Below are 19,630 nucleotides of genomic sequence, written 5' to 3' on the forward strand. Positions count from 1 at the left end.
CGCCTCCTCCGCCTCCTCCTGCCGCCGCCGCCGCCGCCTCGCCCGCGGCAGCACCGCGCCTGCCCGGCCGCGCCGCCCGCTGCCGCCGCTCCCGGCCCGCCGTCACACCCGGGAGCTCCGCTGGCCGCCCCTGTTCCCGCCCCACCAGCACGCGCTTTTTGCATTGTTATCTCTTTTAATTTTTTTTTTTTTTTTTTTTCATTTCTGCGAATTAAGGTGTTATTAGCGAGGGAAGGATGGGCCCTGAGGAATGCCGGCTTCCTGCAGCGCTGCCGGGAGGTAAGGGACTGCTGCAGGTTGCACACCCCGAGCCCAGCTGGCAGCGCAGGGGGAGCAGTGGGAAAGGTACCTGCAGCATCCCCGGCCCCAGGGGCTTGTCTGACACCTCTCCTCACCATCGAGGGTAAAACTATCGCTGAAAGCACAGAATGAGTCAAGGCGTCAAGGTCTGCGTGGGAATGCTGCCCTGGGAGAAGCTGTGCTAGGTATATGGCACCTGACCCCGCGGACTTCAGATCATCGCTAAAATCCGAGCTTGTACACATCCACCCCTCCTCATTACCCATGAAGAGAGAAAGCATGGGTCAGATTCCATATGTCTTATGCTTCAGGTACAAAGTTACTGCAGAACAGTGGTAGAGCATCCTCTTCACTTCCTCGTCCCAGAGACATGAATTTAGACCCTCCATAACGTGTGGAGCATGGGCATCCGAGTATAACACAGATGAAAGCCCTGCTTGGTCTGGCAATTTGGTCCAGACACTGAAGCATAGCTGCTGGGGTGGTTTTTTGCCCATTGTAAATATGAGCACTGCAGTCCAGGCCTTTTCCTCCTCCCTTGCTTCTTCCTTAAACCAGAAGGAAAAAAAAAGTTGCCATTGCTTCAAGTTCTTCCATTCCACTCTTTGTCTTCAGTACATATTCTTCAAGCATTTTCTTTTCCCAGCTTTCTTGGTGTGCCTTTATGTCAGTTTCAGAAAGTAAACAACTTATCTCTACCTTTAAAGAAATTGAAATTGTTTCCACAAGCATTTATGTAGATATACAAGCAATGCCATTTAAATCTCTGGAATATCTAATGTTTGTCCTGAAGGATGCAAATCACATGGAATCCATTTTAACTTTTTAGCAATTTTAAGGGTTTTTTTCTCCACGTGTTTCTTCTCCAGTCCTGTAAATTAAAGGGTGAGAATTAATTAAAATGTCACACATGGGGCCATGTACAAAATACTCACAGAGATGGAATGCACATTCTTCTGAGGTTAGATGAATCCATTAGGCTGTATTTTGACTTGACAAATATGGGATGTTTATATGTACATGATTTTTTAAATTTTCGTTGTACTTGTATTACTTCAACATTTTATTTCTAGTTTGATATAATTTTAAGATACAAAACAGAGTTTTATTCCCACTTAATCCAGTAGCCAAAACTCACCTTGATCTGCAATGATGGGATAATGGATTTTTATACTGCAGGGAAGCAGATTAAATTGCTATAGCATACCTGAGGTGAGAATGTGATCTACAGGCTGTAAAAGTTTTGGTTCACAGATTATGAGAAAGACTCGAGAAAGGTAAAGTTGCAGGTCCACTTGCTCCCTTGTAGTGAAATATGGAGAAGAGCACATGCGATTCTGTAAAAATCTCTAAGAGTAAAAGGGAAAACCTCATCTCTGCAGCATACTTTGTCCTGGACTTATGGGATAGACATGTGCAGCCCATATTCTATCTTGTACAGAGAAGTTTCTTCAGAAATTCGTGATTTTTGTTTGTCTATCCACTCTGTCATGAAGCCTTTTTTCAAAATCAGATGTGGGGTTAAGTGTATGTCAAAATTCTGTCCTCTTTCACCTAGAAATCTTACTGGTAAAAAAAAATTCAAATATTCATATTTTATTTCCTATGTATTTAGTAATTTTGAGCAAGTAGGAGAGTATTAAAAAACTATACACATAGAAAAATATTTAAGAAGGTATCTGCCAGAGCCCATCTAATTCCCCAGAGGTGCTGTTATTTTTGTGTTGGATACCTCAGAATAAAATGTCAATGTCCGCTGCAGCATGAGCAGAATTGTTGCACAGGCATGTGAGAATGCTGGCAATACAGCTCCAAGGAGGACCATGCTCTCATGAGACCCCTCAACTTGCTTATAGAAGAGTGGACTTCCTTCCTACAGGAAGCCCTGGGCCTTTGATGGTAAGTGATGTGGATTGTCTTAGATTTGGCTTAGCAGTGTTTCTGTCAGCTTTCCTTTTCTGCAGGGTTTGGAGCTGTTAATGTTGTGAGAAGAATCAAGTGAAGCCTATTTAACAGTTAGGCACTGAGTAAAAAATCAGCATAATTACCCTTCACAATAGGAAATTGGTAAACACGGTTTATAGATCACAATGTTTAGAATAGCAGTGAGATTGCCATCTTGTTTCCTAGAGTCCAGTCTAATGAGTTGTCAAGCATCTACTGTTGCTACTGGATTAAAAACCAGTTGTGAAAACTCCCTCCCACCCCAAGAGCTGTCAGGTCACCTGCTGCCATTTATCCCCTTATCTGCAATAGAAACCTCTGAAATGTTAAGTGGTTTATTCGACCTATAGTGTCAGCTAAAACTAGTGTGGGTCTTCCTTATGAGCTAATGAATTTCAGTAGCGATAGTAAGAAAGCATATTAGGTCTGACAACTCATAGCCCTGAAATTTGAAAGACCAGTGCCTTTGAGAACCGACAGTAATGCCAAGGTAAACAGTTTCTTTTCTGTTATTCTTTCACTCCTCAAAGCAAGCACCTCTCCAAATCTGAGAGTTCCTGGCAGGTATGATGAATGGCAAATCCTAATGAAGCCCATGGTTTGGCCAGAAGTGTTAGGACTTAGCACTCTGTACAAATTCTCATCTGAAATAGGAGTATCAGGAGCCAATTTCTGGAACATAATTTATTCCAGACACTAGCTGGAATAAACAGCATTCTGTAACCTCCTCAGATATTTTGCCAGTAGGGAGCTGTCTTTACACTTCTTTCAACTAAGCAAGGGATCCAAGTACAAAATTCATCATTCACAATACAGTGTGGTTTAAGAGACTGGAAGATTTGAGTTCATTACCAGGGACATTTTTGTGTCCTATCTGTATGACATTTTCTTTCTGAATCAGGTTTGCTGCTACCTTGCCCTGATGAGTTAAAAAAACCCCAGGACTCGGGTTTGACTTTCTAGAAGCAACTCAAGCTTACATTTAGTTTCTAAAGCATGTTTTACCTAAGTTTCATACTAAAAGAATATAAAACGGGACTTCCTTAGTTAGTAAATGTTCTTTTGTCTCCCTCAAAGTCTTTTCAGACTTTGATTCCTTCAGTCACAGATGGGCATTTTATTATCAACAGAAGCACTGCCATGAGTATAAACCTGCAAAGAAGGAAAAATAAAACTCAGCTTTTCAGTTTCAGGGTCAGATGCCATCCTCAACTACATGTAGACGTAATTAAAAGCAAAATTTTTATTACTACGGAAAAAGACAATATTCAAGTGGTGCATAATGACTTCTAATAGAACCTGGAAACATTTCTGAGGCAAATGCTATTGGGATACAGTACACATTGGCACCCATAATGCCATGTTGGTGAGGCACATGTGACAACAGATCTTCACCTACTCTTTAGAAGGTCCCACGAGAAGACAAATAACAAATTCAAATGTTAATCTATCTCATCTTCTAACTCTTGATTATGCTTTATTTAACTCCCCAAAAGAAACCATTTTCATATGTGGTGCTTATATTTTCAATACCTCCAATGTTTGTTATCTTCCATGTGACTGGATGATTTAAATATAATTTAAAATATTTTTCCCTCTGCTATGCTGCTCATCCCCCAACTCATCCCCCCAATAATACATTATTTTGTCATTATCTTTTTGATAGGTGGTTGTCTAGAATTAATGAAGATGGAGCTGGATGGGAAAAGCAGCCATTTTAGCATTGTGTGGAGGAGCAGATAAGATTGTATTCCACTTTCATAATCTGGTAATGGTGTCGCTGCAGATAGAAACTTCCCAGTCTCCAGGTCAGTGGGGGAAGTCCCTCTGACTTCCAATGGCTTTTGAGCACTGTTTTTTCAGTATCTGAAAATTAATCTCAGATGCTAAGATCTAACACTGTAGACACTTACGTTTTAGTGAAACTACCCACTGAGCTATTTATGAATACATGGATTTACAGAACTTTACTCCATTAAATAACTGGCTAAAACCAGATTATAGAGTAAATTATCAATGAAATCCTGTATTTTAACCTGTCCGGTGATTTTAATTGTGCCTTAGTTTATTAAGATCTTAAAACTGAATACTCCATGTGCAGTGGAAGAGCACCTTTAACCTTGCTCTCTCCACAACTCTAGATGAGGTTTTTCAGCAGTAAAGGCCTGAAATCAGAAACCTGTGTACCTAACATAGGTATTACCAGGAGTCTGAGCCATTCAGAGTGACAAGCCACTTGTTTAATGTCATATTCTGAAAACATGGACTTGTGCATTATTTAACATAAGACATAAAAGCACTTAAGCACAGCCACCATTGCAAATTTCGAAGTGCAGTTTATCAGGTACAGAAGTTTAATCAAAGGAATCTTGGGAAACATGTATGTATTTCATATTCTTTGTTTTTCTTTAGAACATTAGGACTCGATTTAACTCCCAGCAGTCCAAGAGGCTGGTCTATGTAATTTAATAACTTTTGCTGACAATGTTAAGTCTTGCTTATCTGTTATTACCCGTATCCTCACTAGGTTCAATAAAGAAAATTTCTTAGTATATTTGAGGAAAATAGTGTTTATAACAGGATGTTCAAATGTCTTCGAAGAAAATATTAACTAACAAGGCAAATATTTATTGTAATGATGACAAAATAAAATAATTGTATTATTTTAATGAGTAAAATTTGTGAGTAAAATTATATTGCAACACATTTCTAACAAGTTAATAGGAAAAAATATCATCCTTAGATATCTGGGGAGAAATGTCTGAATTTAAGATTACCATCTCCGAGTTTGTTCTAGTCCCTTCTGAACACAGGTCTGGAAATACTCTAGAAAGAGAATTTTTTTGTCAAAAAAAACGTAACGAAACGGCGGATTTTAAGTAAATATTTTCCCACTACGAAATTCGACAGTGCAAACGTGCTAGGAGCAAACCGGGGAGCAGGGGGAAGCGGTGCCTCCCGGCCGCAGCTGCCCCAGCCCAGCCGCGCTCGCCGCCCGCCCCGCTCCGCCTCCGCGGGCCCGGGAAAGCGCGGAGCCGGGCAAGGGATGCTGAGCCCAGTGCTTTGAACACTCCCCTCCCTGGCAGTTTGGTGGGACTTCCCAGGCTTGAGGTCCCACAAGGGACGTGGAGGCCTTGAATGATGCTCCGGAGGACATGGCAGGGCTCTGCCGCCTCGGACCCCGCAGCGGGGGTTCGGGAAGTCGGATGGTGGGCCGGGACTGGGGTGCAACCATGCGTGAAACCATCCCCTTCCACCCACCACGGACCGACCCCTGCTTCGCTGAGGTGACCTCCTGTGGCACCGAAGGGATGCTCCTCAAACACTGTTCGGTCACTCCAGTGGTTTCTTACAGCCAGGAGAGAAAACTAGGAGATCGTATGGGGGAGAAAAAACCGCAAAACCGACCCGGCTGAATCACTGAGTCACTGCTCCCGCTTAATAAACGTTCTAAACGGGAGTAGGGAATGTCCCACTGATCCCTTTGGCTATTTGCTCAGCGCTTGAGCGCAGCCATTGCCAATAGTCGCCGGAGGACTCTGAAGTTATGGATGTTGTCTTTGCAGGCGTTAGTGCTTTAATAGGTCTCGTTCTGGCTCGGTCGCTGAAAGATGTAAGCAAGCCAAAACTTCAACGCTCTTCTGGGGCATCTAAAACGTTAGGTCCCTCCTCCGAGAGGGACTTCGGTGTGAGGCCAAGCGCGAAGAGACGAATGAGTGCCTATGTTCAAAATCACATTTTCGACAGAAATTCAGATCTACTGGTTCATGTTTAAATGCGAAGTGAGACAGAATTGGGAGCGAGGGTGGGGGCTCAGTGTACAGGAAACATCACTGGGAAACCTGGAATGCAACAGGCAGGATCAAAAGTTAATGGCCTATTTGATGTGAAAAGTGAGCTGAGGATGCCGGAGAGCGGGAGCGAAAAGAGCCGGCCAGACGCGCGCAGCGCGTCCGCGCAGCCGGGCCCCCCAGCCCCACGCAAATAGCTAAGCCAAAAATACAGCGCAGGTTGGAGCGCTTCTCCGTCGGGTTAGCCTTTAATCCGGTGAGTTTAACCTCCCGAGTGGGGCGGTGGGGTGGTTGAGCTGGCCCTGGCTCCGCGGGAGATGCGCCCCTGGCATCGGCTGTCCCCGCAAACCCGCGTACAATCTCTGCGCCGACTGCCGCGGAAAGCCGGGCAGCCGATGGGAGCTCCCGCCGCTCTCTGCCCGCAGCATGGGGGTCCCCGCCGAGCTGCAGGTGGGGCGGGAGGGCGCGGTGAGGGAAGGGGCGCGGGGCGGCGCGGAACGCCCCGAGGAGCGCAAGGACCGCCGCTGAGACCCCGCTCGCAGACCCTCAGCCCGGTGCCGGGCAAAGCGCAGGGTTCCATCTGCGCCTGGCACAGCAGAGGGAAAAGTTCAGGAGGAGAGGGTGCGCTCCTCTAGATTGGCAGGCCACGGTCGAAGCTCGCCAAAATTACAGACCGCCCTAGCACATAGCATCGAGCCATCTCGTTGTCGATAAAGCTAAGAAAAAAATACTGGCCTCTAGTACCATCAGAATATTTCATCCATGCCAATTTGTTTAGCAATATTTTTCTAAAAATAACTCTCTCTCTTGTACGGCTCAGTTTCTTCGGCTTTAGCATACGCTTTGAATTAAAACCGTTGACAAGATTGTAACGAAAATACTGATTGATGCAAACATGCCCTGAAACAAATCCACACCTGATTCTGGTTCTCTGACTACGCTGATTAAAGCCAACCCCCGCCTCCAGCAAGCCAGACCGGGGTCTCCAGCTTCCAGAGGAACTGTCTGCTGGGACGTAACGGTGACAGAAAACGAAGGCACAGGGACGAGTACCGAAAAACTGGATTTGAAGCGCTTGGGGTTCCCCAAGTTGAAGTGATAGCGAGACAAATACATCGAATGCAGTCTGTTTCTTCCTCCTTGGTCTTATCGCAACCCCCAGACACAGTCAAATGTTGAGAGAAGACTGAAGTCAGGCCAATGCCAGCGCTAGAATAAAAAGGCTAAAGGAAGCCTGTGGTCTCCGTGAACTACATTAAATCACGGGGTGGTTATATTTTGGTGGGTAATGAAGCGCGTAAAACGGTAGATAAAAATCAGTTGCTATGGACTGTCTAGGATTTCGTGTGTTTTTATTAATTTTCATAGGAGATTTTAAGATTTACGTGATCCCCCCGTTTCAAACTCCGGACGGAGTGCTCCATGCTCGCGGCAGCCGCCCTACACCGCGCCCTACCTGGGGCCGGCCCAGCCCAGCCCCGGCCCGGCCGCTGTGCGTGAGCGGCTTGCGCTGTGAATGGAGCCGAAGGGAGCATCAGTTGTGGGGTGATGGGTGAGGAAGGCGGGGGGATGTGACACCGAGGGGCGCGTCACAACTTCTGCTCCAGCCCTGATGACCCAGCTGCAGGTCAGCTCTGCGGTAACACCGGGGATGTTTGGCCTCCGACTGTTCAGGCAAGGAAGGGGGAGGATGCTGCTGCCTCCACACAGCAGCTCTGCTCCTGGCTGAGCAGGACAAGAAGAGCCCAGGTCCCAGCTACAGAGCAGCTGGCCCTGCAGCCTTCCCATCTCCTGGCTGACCCTAGCAGCCACAATCTCCCCGCGCTCCAGCTCCTCTGCTCCCCTCCCTGGGGGGCCGGCACCAGAGGTAGCACCAGCGAGGGCCACTGGGGCCGGGTAAACAGGAAAGTCCTGCTGGGTTCCCAGGCGATTCTCCCCGAGCAGAGGGGAGGAGCGGCCGAGGCGGGAGCAGAGCAGGGAGCGGGAGGCGGCCGCTCCTCTCCCGCCCACCGCTCTGTGCGGGGTGCGGGGGCAGCGAGACCTCCCCCACCTCCGAGGGGACAGTGGGATCCCGCAGCAGGAGGGAAGGCTTCCTGCTGGGATTTGTGTTCTATCTTTTTAACAGCTACACTTTGCCGGTTAAAAAAAAGAACAAAACAAACAACCCAACAACTTTATTTTCAGTGAAATCAGTATCATCGGGAATATGCGACTACAGAGTAATGAAGGGGCTGGAACACGGGAGGGATTTGCAGAGCGTCACGGTCCCACCGAGGCGTTATCCTACATCATAAGCAAAACTTAACCACCCGCAGAGACCGCATCACTGACACCCGGCAACAGCCTCACCCCTGCCCCAGGCGACCTCAGAGCTTCCCTGTCAGCTCGTCAGGGCCGCAGGAGCACTGACAGCCTGTGAGCACCCACGGGGCCCTGCGGGCATCCACGGGGATGGGTCTGTGGGCAGAGCAGGTGCGGCAGGCTCGCAGGGCTGCCTCTGCGGGATTCACCGTGCGGCCGCGTCTACTCTTTTTTTTTTCACTCTAGTTTTGGGTGATGTTTGTTTGTTGTTTGTTTGTTTTCTTGTGTAACTAATTTCCATGCAGTTGCATCTCACGTTTCTCCCCTCGCTCAGACCTATGCTATGTGCCAGCCGGAGCCTGAGGTCCCCTGCACTACTTTCTGTGCCCGTTCTTCCTTATATTCCTTTTTATTTTTTTTCTTCCTCTTCCCCGTGGAAGTATAGACACATAGATGTGCCAGGTTATTTGCAGATGGCCAATGCCCAGGACTTCAAACCGGTTAGCGAGGAGGCATCGCTGTCTCCTGGTTAGCTGGGTTTGCGTCACGGCGCGCGTCACCGGCTCGGTTCCCAGCGCTCTCCCTGCCCGACGGAGCCCTGAGATCGGAGCCGCCGGGCACTCCCGGCTGGGGTGAAAGGCAGGCGCTTCCCCCTCCATGATCTCAGCAGCCGGGGACTTACTCTGACAAGGAGAGAAATGTCAGTATGACTTAGACACTCGTTGCCACACCACTGGCTAATGGTGGAGATACCTGCCCGATTAACAAACTCAGGTTTGGATCCAAACTTGCCTTCCTAAATAACAAGGCACAAGCAGCCCAGATGGCTCCTTGGCTGCCATTCACTTTTACTTTATAGCAACTGTAGCTGTATGAATTTTACCAGCAGCCCGGCATTTTTCTGTGCGTAAGCTGGTTTCTATTGCTGTGTACAAACGAGGCATAGAAAAGACGCTTTCTCTGCCAGGGTGTGAGAAAGGTACCAGATTGTCGTTTTGGGCAGTGGTGAGGTCTAAGTTCAAGGATGGGAGTTTTGTTTGCCAGGCACTCGGAAGTGCTCAAACCCGCCCTTTTCCGCTCCGCCTCACGCCCTCCCCCAAATCAACAGCAACAATAAACTCCGGATGCCAATAAACCTTAAAAAAAAAAAAAAAAAAAAAAAAAAGACAGCAATACAGTTTTAGACCCTCCTCGAACACATAAACACATAGAATGCAGAACCATCCTTGTCTCCGAGCCCCTGCAAAACGTTTCTCTTTGTATAGGAGCGGGAAGACACAGTCGTGTCGACGATGTGTTCATCTGGTTCACTGCTTCACTGCTGTGGCTGGTTCCCCAGGTCCCTGCTGCTGGGGTAGCAAATACTCCTCTCAAAGGTGCCAAACAACACTTTTTAATAGCCCAGCTATGCGGGTAATGGTGTAGAGCATTTAAGTGCTGTGGTTCATCCCTAGATTGGTTTCGCGGCACATCTCTCCCTTCCGATCCTCCTCTGACACCCACGAGTGACTGGAGGGTGTGAGTGCCTGTGCATTGCACCCTACAATATGGCAGCGTGGAAAATGTATTGTTTCCTAAAATAATAAACAATCGACTTGTTCAAATAATCCGGTTTTTACTGTGTTTTGTGTGTGGAGGAGTGCTTACCTCAAGTCTACTCAGGTTTCCCAGGCATGAAAAGTCTGTAAACATTGCAAATCATCTAGGAGAAGGGTTGAATTCTGTGCATCTAGAAATAGACACGTACTGACTTTTTAAACGAAAAAAGAAAAATATTTGCAGGATACGTTGTAAAAAAAAAAAAAAAAAAAAAAAAAAAAACCAAAAAAACAACAACAAAAAAAACCCAACAACACAGTGAAGGCTAAAATAAAGGAAGAGAAACCCAAATGGGACTGGAAAAACCTTGGCTTTGGTAAGCAAGGAAACACTCTATCTTCTTTCAGCGTCACTTGATGAGACCATAAAGAGACACATATTGTGCATTTTCTCAGGTTTTCAATATCCCACGCGCATATAGTAATAGCAAGTTTCAACAGCTATTGCCAGGGCTCGGGTTGGTTTCCCTCAAGTGAAGAAATGCATCTTTAAGTGGGAAATCCGCCATTGGCTAACCACAGTCAGAGATGTCTGCTGGGATAAACAGCATTGTTAATTCCTTCAAGCTCCATCTGTGGAATGATAAAGTGCAGCCATTATGGAAGACTGCAAAGTTAAATTAATTAGGTTCCTCCATTATGCTGCAGTCTTCTGAAGATGATTGCTGTTTTCCTCTTAAATGCCATTATTCCTAGATCTATCTAGCGGCTGATGCAATTAAAGTGAACGTAATGTAAATTTAACAACACAAATGACACTTTCCTCTGCGTGTGTTTGAATGGGGCACGCAGGGGCTGTATCTCAAGCTTGGACTTCCCCCATAAACATCTGATGTAACCTTAAAAAAAATTCAAATAAACCAGTGTGTATTTGGATACTTTTCTTCGGCGAATTCTTGGATCAATACTTTTGTTTCATGTTTTCATGTTCTCAGTAATGTTAAGGGATCCAGTTACAAACTCTTGCCAGTAAGAAAGAAAATATGCCCCGCTGTGCACGCTCCTAAACACTTCTAAGAAATAGTGTTTTCTTTTCATTTGGAATGACAATTTTGTTTGTCTGCTCTGCCCCGGCGAGCGAGACTATAGATTATTAGTAGACACATTTAATTCCGGACCATAACGGAGGCGGCTGCGCCCGGGAGTGCCGGGCGGGGGGCGAGGGCACCCTGGAGGGCTCCTAGCCGGGGCTGGAGCCCACCGGGACTGGGGCGCTGCCTCCTGCCCGGCTGCCTCCGCCGGGAGTCCCGCCCCGTAGCCCTGCCGTGATTTTATTATTTTATTTTATTTTATTTTATTTTATTTTATTTTATTTTATTTTATTTTATTTTATTTTATTTTATTTTATTTTTTTTTTATTTTTTTACTTATTTATTACATTTATTTCTTTAAGGAAGAAGAGTGATTTCTCTAAGCCTTTGCAGTGCTTCATGGGTCATTATGGCTTAATGCAATTAACGTAACCTTTTGTAACCCAATATCGAGTACTTCCAGGACAAATCTTTAAACAGATCACTAATCGTAAAACAAGTTATGGTGTCTGGAGTGAAAACTAAGCTATTTGCTATTCCCGCTGATACTTTCAGCTTTTCGTCCTTCCCCCTTTCTCTTCTCTCTAGCTCTCTCATCTCGGGTTTATGGGGTTTGTTGAAACGCTGCTTAAGTTGTTTTGTTTTGGTTTGGTTTTTTTCCCCTTTAGGTCTCTGTTTTCACTAAAATTCGGCGCTGGGGTTTTACTATTTTCGTGAGGAAGGCCGTCGAGACTGCGCTGCAGGAAGGGCGGAGGGTGTTTGCAGGGATGAGTGAGCAAGCATCTCCAGGCGGGACCGGGACCGAGACCGGGACCGGCCGGGTCCCGAGGTGTGCCGGGGCCAGGGCCGGGGCCGCGGTGGCCTCCGAGGGCGGAGAGACATCCATCAGCAGCGGCCAATCCAGCGGAGTGCCCTCCCCCCGGGCTAATTGCTCTTGCTTTTGGTTCCATTTTCGGGCCGGCGCTTCCCGGCGCTGCCCCTGCCAGGGCTGGGGAGGGAGCGCTGCGCGGAGGGATGGAGGGAGGGAAGGATGGAGGGATGGATGGATGGATGGATGGATGGATGGATGGATGGATGGATGGATGGATGGATGGATGGATGGATGGCAGGCAGGCGGGAGGCGAGGAGCCCTAACACGTGTGGCTGCATCATTCACAGCCTCGTACATCCCCCTGCCAGCCCTTGTAAAGCTTTCTGCAACACGCACAAGTGGAACAGGTTTGGCTGTGAAGTTTATGTTTGATTTAACGGCGAGAGGCGCTTCCTGGCCTGATCTTTCCTTCCCGCAGTGCCGTTTGGGAGCAAATTCGGGCAGGATATTTAAATTTGGTTCACACGGATCATTTATAGATGGTTCAAGGTTGAGCCGCCGCTTTACCTTAAATTTAGGCTTATTTTTGCATGTCTGTATTTCTCTATGTGACTGTGTGCAACACCAACAGAGGCCCGTCTCAGTGATGTGGTGCCTGCCCACCATAAAAAACAGAACAAAAAACCTAGGAGTAAATTATACCGGAATTCTGGTTCGAGGGAATTACACCCCAGTACTCAGAATATTAGATCCTGTTTGGATAGATTATTTAATCTACCACACACCATGGCTGTACTTTAATTTTCCCAATCAAGTGTGCAAAATTGGTCTTGTCCTGATTTCATTTTTACATCCAAGTTTTTGTTTGTATTCCTTGTTACCCCTGAGGAAAGAGAATTGCTCTAATAATGCAGGAAATATTTTGCATTCTCACAGTGTGCTTGTGCATTATGCTGCATTTTATGAAGAAGTCTCTATAATGTGTCATCTTTTACTGTTTTGCATTGGACTTCAGCATGCCAGAAACAGGAATTAGGTCTACATATTCATCATAACAATGTATTTTCCAAAAAAAGGACATAATAAAGGTAATATTTAGAGGGCTCAGTTGTAAGTTTGAGAGAAAAAAAAATAAAGCACTGTAGCTTATCTGTCTTTGGAGAGACTGACAGGTTTTCAAAGAAATCTTGCAGAATGCACAATGCATTCACCTTGTCTAGTTTAATAGAGGCAGAAAATGATTAGCGTGTGTTTTAATACTTGCTGTACATGTGATGTAGGAAGCCAAGCCTCAGAACAGTTTAAATGTTGATATACCCAGCTTGAAAAAGCTTGTCAAATAAATCAAACTGTTCTGGGGGCAAACCCATGTTGTTTTTAAACCACAGAGTGGGGCAGTGGGTGTGGTTACTCCCATGGTTGAATGGTGAATGTATAGATTTAAAATACATTTTGCCACACTGGTTTTCAGAGGATTGTTTTGGCCTCGTATTCCAATACCATGAGCCAAAACTCTGGTCAATGTTTTGACAACAGAGCCAGGAAAAACAAAAAAGGCTTACCCTCTGAAAAAGAAATGAAGATGTAGTGAAGGAAAACAGTAGTCTCTCTGCCACTGCCTTACTCAATCCATATGTGGACTTAAACACAGGAAATACCCACCATTCACCGCAATCAAGCCAGGGGCTTGTGCATCAGAAAGTGCCTTGTGGAACTAATTGTAGTTTATTAAGATTGTCATTGACATAGAAAAGCATTTTGAAATTTGAAGTCGGAACATTTAAAGAATACAGAAAAAAAAGATAATCTGCTGCATGAGTGTTAATTTTAAAAGAAATTTATTTACCACAACACTACAGTCTTACAGTGTGCATTTATTATGGCATTTTATGTAAATTAATTATCATTTTGTGATGTTTGTGATATTAAACTCTTTATGCTTACTTTTCTTCTGGAGCAGAGTATGTTTCAGTATAATTTCAGAGTGGAACAAAATCTAAACTTCTCTGATTTAAAAGGACAGTAAAGAAAAAAGCATGGTACCTTTCCTACAGGCAAAGGTTACACAGAAAACAAAGCTACAAATAATAGGTTCTAGAAATTTGTTTGTCATTTTACAAACTTAAATGAAAACTTGTCCTTGCCAACAAGTATTTGGCAAAGTGTTTATTTTAGGACTTTTATTCCAGATATACTTCCTTATGAGGTTTTTGGTGATGTTTTTCCTGACCGCATTTTTTTTTTAATTATTATTTTGCTGTACTGCTGCATTTAGATTTTTAGCATGGTGAATCTCTATTAGACCTGACAAAACAATGCTGTGATTGCCAATGAAATTACCTCTGGGTAATTTTCATTGAATTTATGTTCCTGTGAACACCTGTGGTCTTTGCCTGCTGATTTTGCTTCCTAGTGCTTTAGGTCGAATCAGGAGACCATTTGTGCTTCCAATGGTACAGGCTTTTTCACACACTGCTGTACTGTGGGCCAAGTCACTTGGCTTTCTGGATAGACTGGGGAGTGTTTGAGGGTGTGATGTGTTTTCCACAGTTTTCAATCCATTTGAAATTCAATTCTGCACACCAGCCACACAGGTAGTGTGGCAGGACTAGGGACAGGCAATTTCAGTGCTTCAAATGGTGTCTCTACCTGAAAAAATTTTGGTTTTGTTGCTTGTCTCTGATACTTCTTCTTTTTCTTCATACAGATTTCATGAAAAATTGCTGTTCAAAATCTCACATCTTTTAAAGATTTTCAAGAGCAAACCTGTCCACAGACAGCAAGAGTTGCAGTTGTCATTTCCACATGTTGAAATACACCTGAATGAGATTTGGAATACAGGCAGCTGCAGCTCCCAAAGCTGCACATTCAAGGCTTGCTTTTGCCTGAAGTGATTTTAACCTGCTATGTAAAATGTCGTGTCAGGGGATGCTTGCTTTCTTTTGCCATTTCTTAAAAGCCCATTTTATCTAGGCTGATTCACAATCTAGACTGAGGTATGGGATGCTTGAGGGTCACCATTCAAATTTATTTCTGTTTCTAGTGCTAAAATACATTGACACTACCCCAGATTTTTCTCCAGAGTTGGTCCACAGGTGACCACCTCCTAGTCCCAGCTACCAGCTATTTTTCTACCTTAAGCAGCAGTCTAATCTCGATATTTTGCAACTTTTGCAGATTTGAGTTCAGATCTTATGAGCCATTCCTTGCATTTTATGGGGTCTGTTGGGGGAAAAAGCAAGGAGAAAACTTGTGTGTAAATACATAAAATAGGATGAATTTGCAGGCATGAGTCAAGTCTGATTGTAATGTAAACACTGCTGATTATTGTGTTGGTAGATGTCTACACCAAAGTGCATTTGGAGTACAATAATCCATATGATATATTCAGACAGTAACTGAATATATAAGAAATCAAGAACAGACAAAACCGTTATTTTTCTATAAAGTTGTTCATTCTCCATATATATGATTCTTAACTTTTTTCAATGTTAAACAGTGCATACACAAAAAGCTGATCTGAAGAAAATTCTCAACTCCATCCGTGCATCCAGCAACATTCCTGTGGGAACAAAAAAGAGAATAAGTTTGGCATCTTGAGATCTGGACTATGGACGGATGCATTAATTTTTAAAAGCAAAAGCAAGGGACTAAGATCATATTCTGAGAGTTTGCATTACCAACTTTGGAGTGACAGCAAATATAAAACACCCCTGAAGGTCCATGTAATTAGATTTCTAAGTCATCCATATTTTTCCTGATGAAATGAACATTAGACTGATGTGTATTGGAGGCAGTGAAAGTTAAAAGTTTTGGCTTCTTCGCTTACTTTGCAGCAGAGTTTCCTTGGCCATTTGCCCATTAAAGGTCTCTGCAAAGCCAATGTTTATACTGATCCATTTTCTTTTGCTTTTTTTTCACCATAGACATCTAAATGTATAAAATGGTGGCATTCTGTAAGGACACAAGAACAGCAAAACAATAGAAAGATATTAAATCAGAAGAAGAAAGTAAAGAAATAGAGGAGGTGGTATGGTAAGAGGAAAAGCAGAGATAGATGCGTTTACAGGTAAATCTCTTCCTTTAGAATGACACTTGTGAAAACTATAAATTATAACATACAGAACATCAAAACCTTTGCTAGATGCATCTGCATCTCATCCACTGCGTGCTGATCTGCTGTGTTGTACATTTGTAGCATCCAATCAGAGCCATGGAGGCAGGCATGGAAAAGAAAATACAGATTTATAATTGAGAGGGAGTAGCCAAATTGAAACTAATGTGAAAGTATGAACTCGAGGGAAGGTGATATTCCCACAAATAGTGACTGATGTTTATTTATGGCATCAGAGTGCCAAAAGCAGTCAGGGCTGTCCTGAACCTACCCTATCTTGGTTTTGGTATTAGTATATAGGACTTGAATTTCATTCCAAGCACTACTACTGTTAGTTATGCCCACGCACCAGCCTAGATACTTTATTTAAAGGCTTTTAACTCCCCAAAATTGTAACTAGCTTCACTGATGAGTAGTGTGAACACAATGGCACAGACTATTAAAAGGAGTCCCTTTAGTTTGTAAAGACATAGTACCTGTAAGAGTTCTGGAACCTAGAGTATAAATTAGATAAGACTGCTGAAGACAGCAGGATTTTTCTTAAGGGCCATTGCAGAGTTCTTGAAATAAGCATATAATCAAGTATTAAGTCCAAATCATTTAGGTAGTCTTGGGTAACATACTGTTTCAGATAAATGATGGATCCTCAGCTGATGGAAACAGATGTGGTTCTATCAATGTGCTCCTCACACAGCTGTAGGCTTATATCCATAATAATCCACACACTGGACAGTAGTCTTTTCCCCCTATCATCCAAACGGCTTCCTAGTGTGTTGTCCATCCTTTTGGGAGTTGAAAAATACAGACCTCAAAGTATATGTGCTCTGAATTGAAGAAAATGCAAATGTCATTGTATATGAAAATGTATCACTAGATCAAAACAAAAATAATCCATTTCTATCTGTTACTATGTGTTTTTGGTGGGAGAAAAAGAAAGCATTATTTTATATATTTCATTTCCTAATATTTCAGAATAAATGGCCTGGAAAAATCCAAACATTGTTCTTTTTTTCTGTCACTCTCTCTCCCCCAGTACCCCCGCATCTCCCCAGAAAAATTCAGGCCAATTTCAACCACATTTAAGGAAGGAGAAAAAATCCCAAACATCATTCACTTCCAATAACTGCCATAAAAATTTGTGGATGGATAGCAGAGAAAAAGCATATTTGTTCTTCCAGGTAGCTTGGCCCATGTTGGGCAAAGTCAGTTTTGCTTCTGCCTGGCAACACTTGGGTGCACACCAACACTTGTGGCCACGCAGCAGCCAGCTTACCCAGGGCTCTAGGACAGCTTCAGGCTGTTCTCCCTCTTGCCAAAAGGGATTATCAAGTGGGGATGTGAGAGATGGATAGGGTTAATACAGTAGGAACGTGCTGAGGATATAAGACACAAACATACAGGGGCTCAGGCTCTGTTAACTACTCACGGGACAGCTTGTTTTTTCAATATACCTAAGGTAGTTATTACATTCTTTCCTAGACACTCTCATGTTTATAAAGTATAATCCTTGGATAATTTATCACTTTCAATAAATACTAGCATTCAATCTTCATGCTATGGCTTTTTCAATGATGTAGTTTAATTGAAACAGGATTTATGGTATTTTTACACCAATGTGCACAATGTTAGCTTTTTTTAAAGGACAACATGCTGAACTTTACACCACAAAATACTTACGTTAGCTTTACTTAAGTTACTAAAGTTAGCTTCTTATTATTTTGTATGTCTTTTAAGTATTTTCAAATGTAGAAGCAATTGATGTATCACCATTTTTAGTCCAAGTGAAGAGTGTTTAAGAAATGGCACACTCAAAAAAAGTAAAAATGGAAAAGAGGAGTCCTAGTGGATATACACAAGGTTAAGCTTTTAACTACTTTTTGCCTATAGCTTTTGATTTCAGTATAAGAAATCTGGAGCTGGCTTTGGAGAGTTGGTGGTGGATCCCAAACCTCCTAGGGGCTGGAGTCCTCAGGTCCCCTATACAGGACAGAGGGAAGTCAAGAGAAGTTTGTGCTGGGAGTCCTGACTTGCTGCCTGGAGCAACCTCTCTTGTTCTGCTGGCTGTGTGAGAGTGGGAGATCTGACCCCCAGTTTAGACACCACCCTTAAATGTCTTCAGATGTCTGGTGTAGAGAGCCTAAGTGGAAAAGAAGCTTGTTCTGACCCTGCTCTCAGCACAACACAAACAGCCACATCAGTATAAGAAAAGGTTTCTTTCCCCCTCATGATGGACCTAAACTAACAAAATTTCTCTGTGAGAGAAGGAAATTAAGGTCCTCAGCTGCCTTAACAGCCATGCAAATTGCCATCACGGGTCCTCCCAGACCGTGGCCCCGGGCAGAGGTGGCATGGCCACATGCAGAGAGGACCAAGAGGTTCCCTCATGGGCTCTGATATTTTCTAGCTCCTCTTCACTCCCTGTCTCAGGGACTGCTCTTTCATACACCTTTTTCCACACCAGCTTTCCTAGAGTGTTTGCGTGTTCCTCAAGGGGACTTCTCTTGGTCCTTCTGCATTCCTGATCTTCTGTAGTCACTCACTCCTTTGGCCAACTGAGTTGCTCCCAGCTCTGATTTCCTAATGCTTCTGGAGCCACTCTACTTCCTTTCCTCTGCTCTTTTCACTTACTGCCTCTCCTCTTCATCTCATGGAGTCTTAAGGCTTTCTTCTTTCATTGCTTCCTTTCTCCTTTTCTAACTCACTCCTTGGAAACTTAATTCATTTTCATGGCTTTTTTTACCATTTCCAGGAGGGTGGCTACCAAGTCTAAATTTCTGTTCTTGACAACATCCTTCATTTTGTCTCTGTAATGCTCATATTTCATCCCTCAAGTCTATCCAACATGCAATTGCCAACATTTTCTGGCTAGCTTACATTGCAATTTTCTCACCATTTAAGTGAAAGAAAAAGTAGGGCAAACTTTGGGTCAAACAAAGGGTTACTTCCATTCTTGGTGGTGTACCAGGTAATAAAGATAAAGTTATTTTATTCTGAAGTCAGACTAGACTGTATATATTTATGTGTAGCTGCTATGGTGACATTTACAACAAATCATTATCATTCACATGGAACAATCTGTCAAATATGCAGGGATTTAAATATTTTACCACTAAAATTTGACTGCACTTTTCTTAGTTGAATGTTGAAGATTCCGTGTAGTTCTTAAAACAACACTTTCCCCTCCAATATATATTTTCCAAAGCTGTATTATTGTAAATTACTATAAATGATCATCCTTTGTGCAGTAGAAAAGGATAGCAATGGGAATGCTCATTCTTCCTGACCAGCCTTTGTTTGAACTGGCAGAGGACAACCAAGATCCTTCTGCCTTAGGATAGAGAGGATAGAGAAGAGATGGAAGGATCTCTCTCCGGTGGTGGTTTGGATTTGAGTGAAGTGCCTTGCCAGCTGACACTGGGAAGGTGACTCATTTCCAGAGAAGAACTGAGCATATTTCTATCAAGTTTTGCAGACTGTGATGAGCCATGGGCAGGGTGGAGAGGCCAGGGGTAGGAAAGCAGACACATGGAGGGGGACAAGCAGCACAAGTCAAACAGTTGTCATTTTGCTGCTGTTGAAGGGAATTGTCTACTGGCTCCAAAATTAAACAGCTGCATTTACTTCTATGGTATGCTGGACACCAAACGACATAATAGAAGCTGTCCCTCTAACATGAAAGAGTGTGAGTTTCTGTGTGAAGATCATACTAATTTTATAGGTCTAATAACCTTTAACTATAG

At 43.9% G+C, this 19,630-nt stretch overlaps 1 long non-coding RNA gene across 1 annotated transcript; it reads left to right on the forward strand.

Moving 5' to 3' along the window:
- Window positions 1-224: 224 nt before the first annotated feature.
- Window positions 225-4,938, forward strand: LOC148225498 (uncharacterized). Its single transcript, XR_015807690.1, has 2 exons — window positions 225-2,199; window positions 3,911-4,938. It is a non-coding gene; the product is annotated as an uncharacterized LOC148225498 (long non-coding RNA).
- The last annotated feature ends 14,692 nt before the right edge of the window (window positions 4,939-19,630 follow it).

This window comes from Sturnus vulgaris, chromosome 1 (genome assembly GCF_052056855.1).
Source record: "Sturnus vulgaris isolate bStuVul1 chromosome 1, bStuVul1.hap1, whole genome shotgun sequence".
In the NCBI taxonomy this organism is placed as follows: domain Eukaryota; kingdom Metazoa; phylum Chordata; class Aves; order Passeriformes; family Sturnidae; genus Sturnus; species Sturnus vulgaris.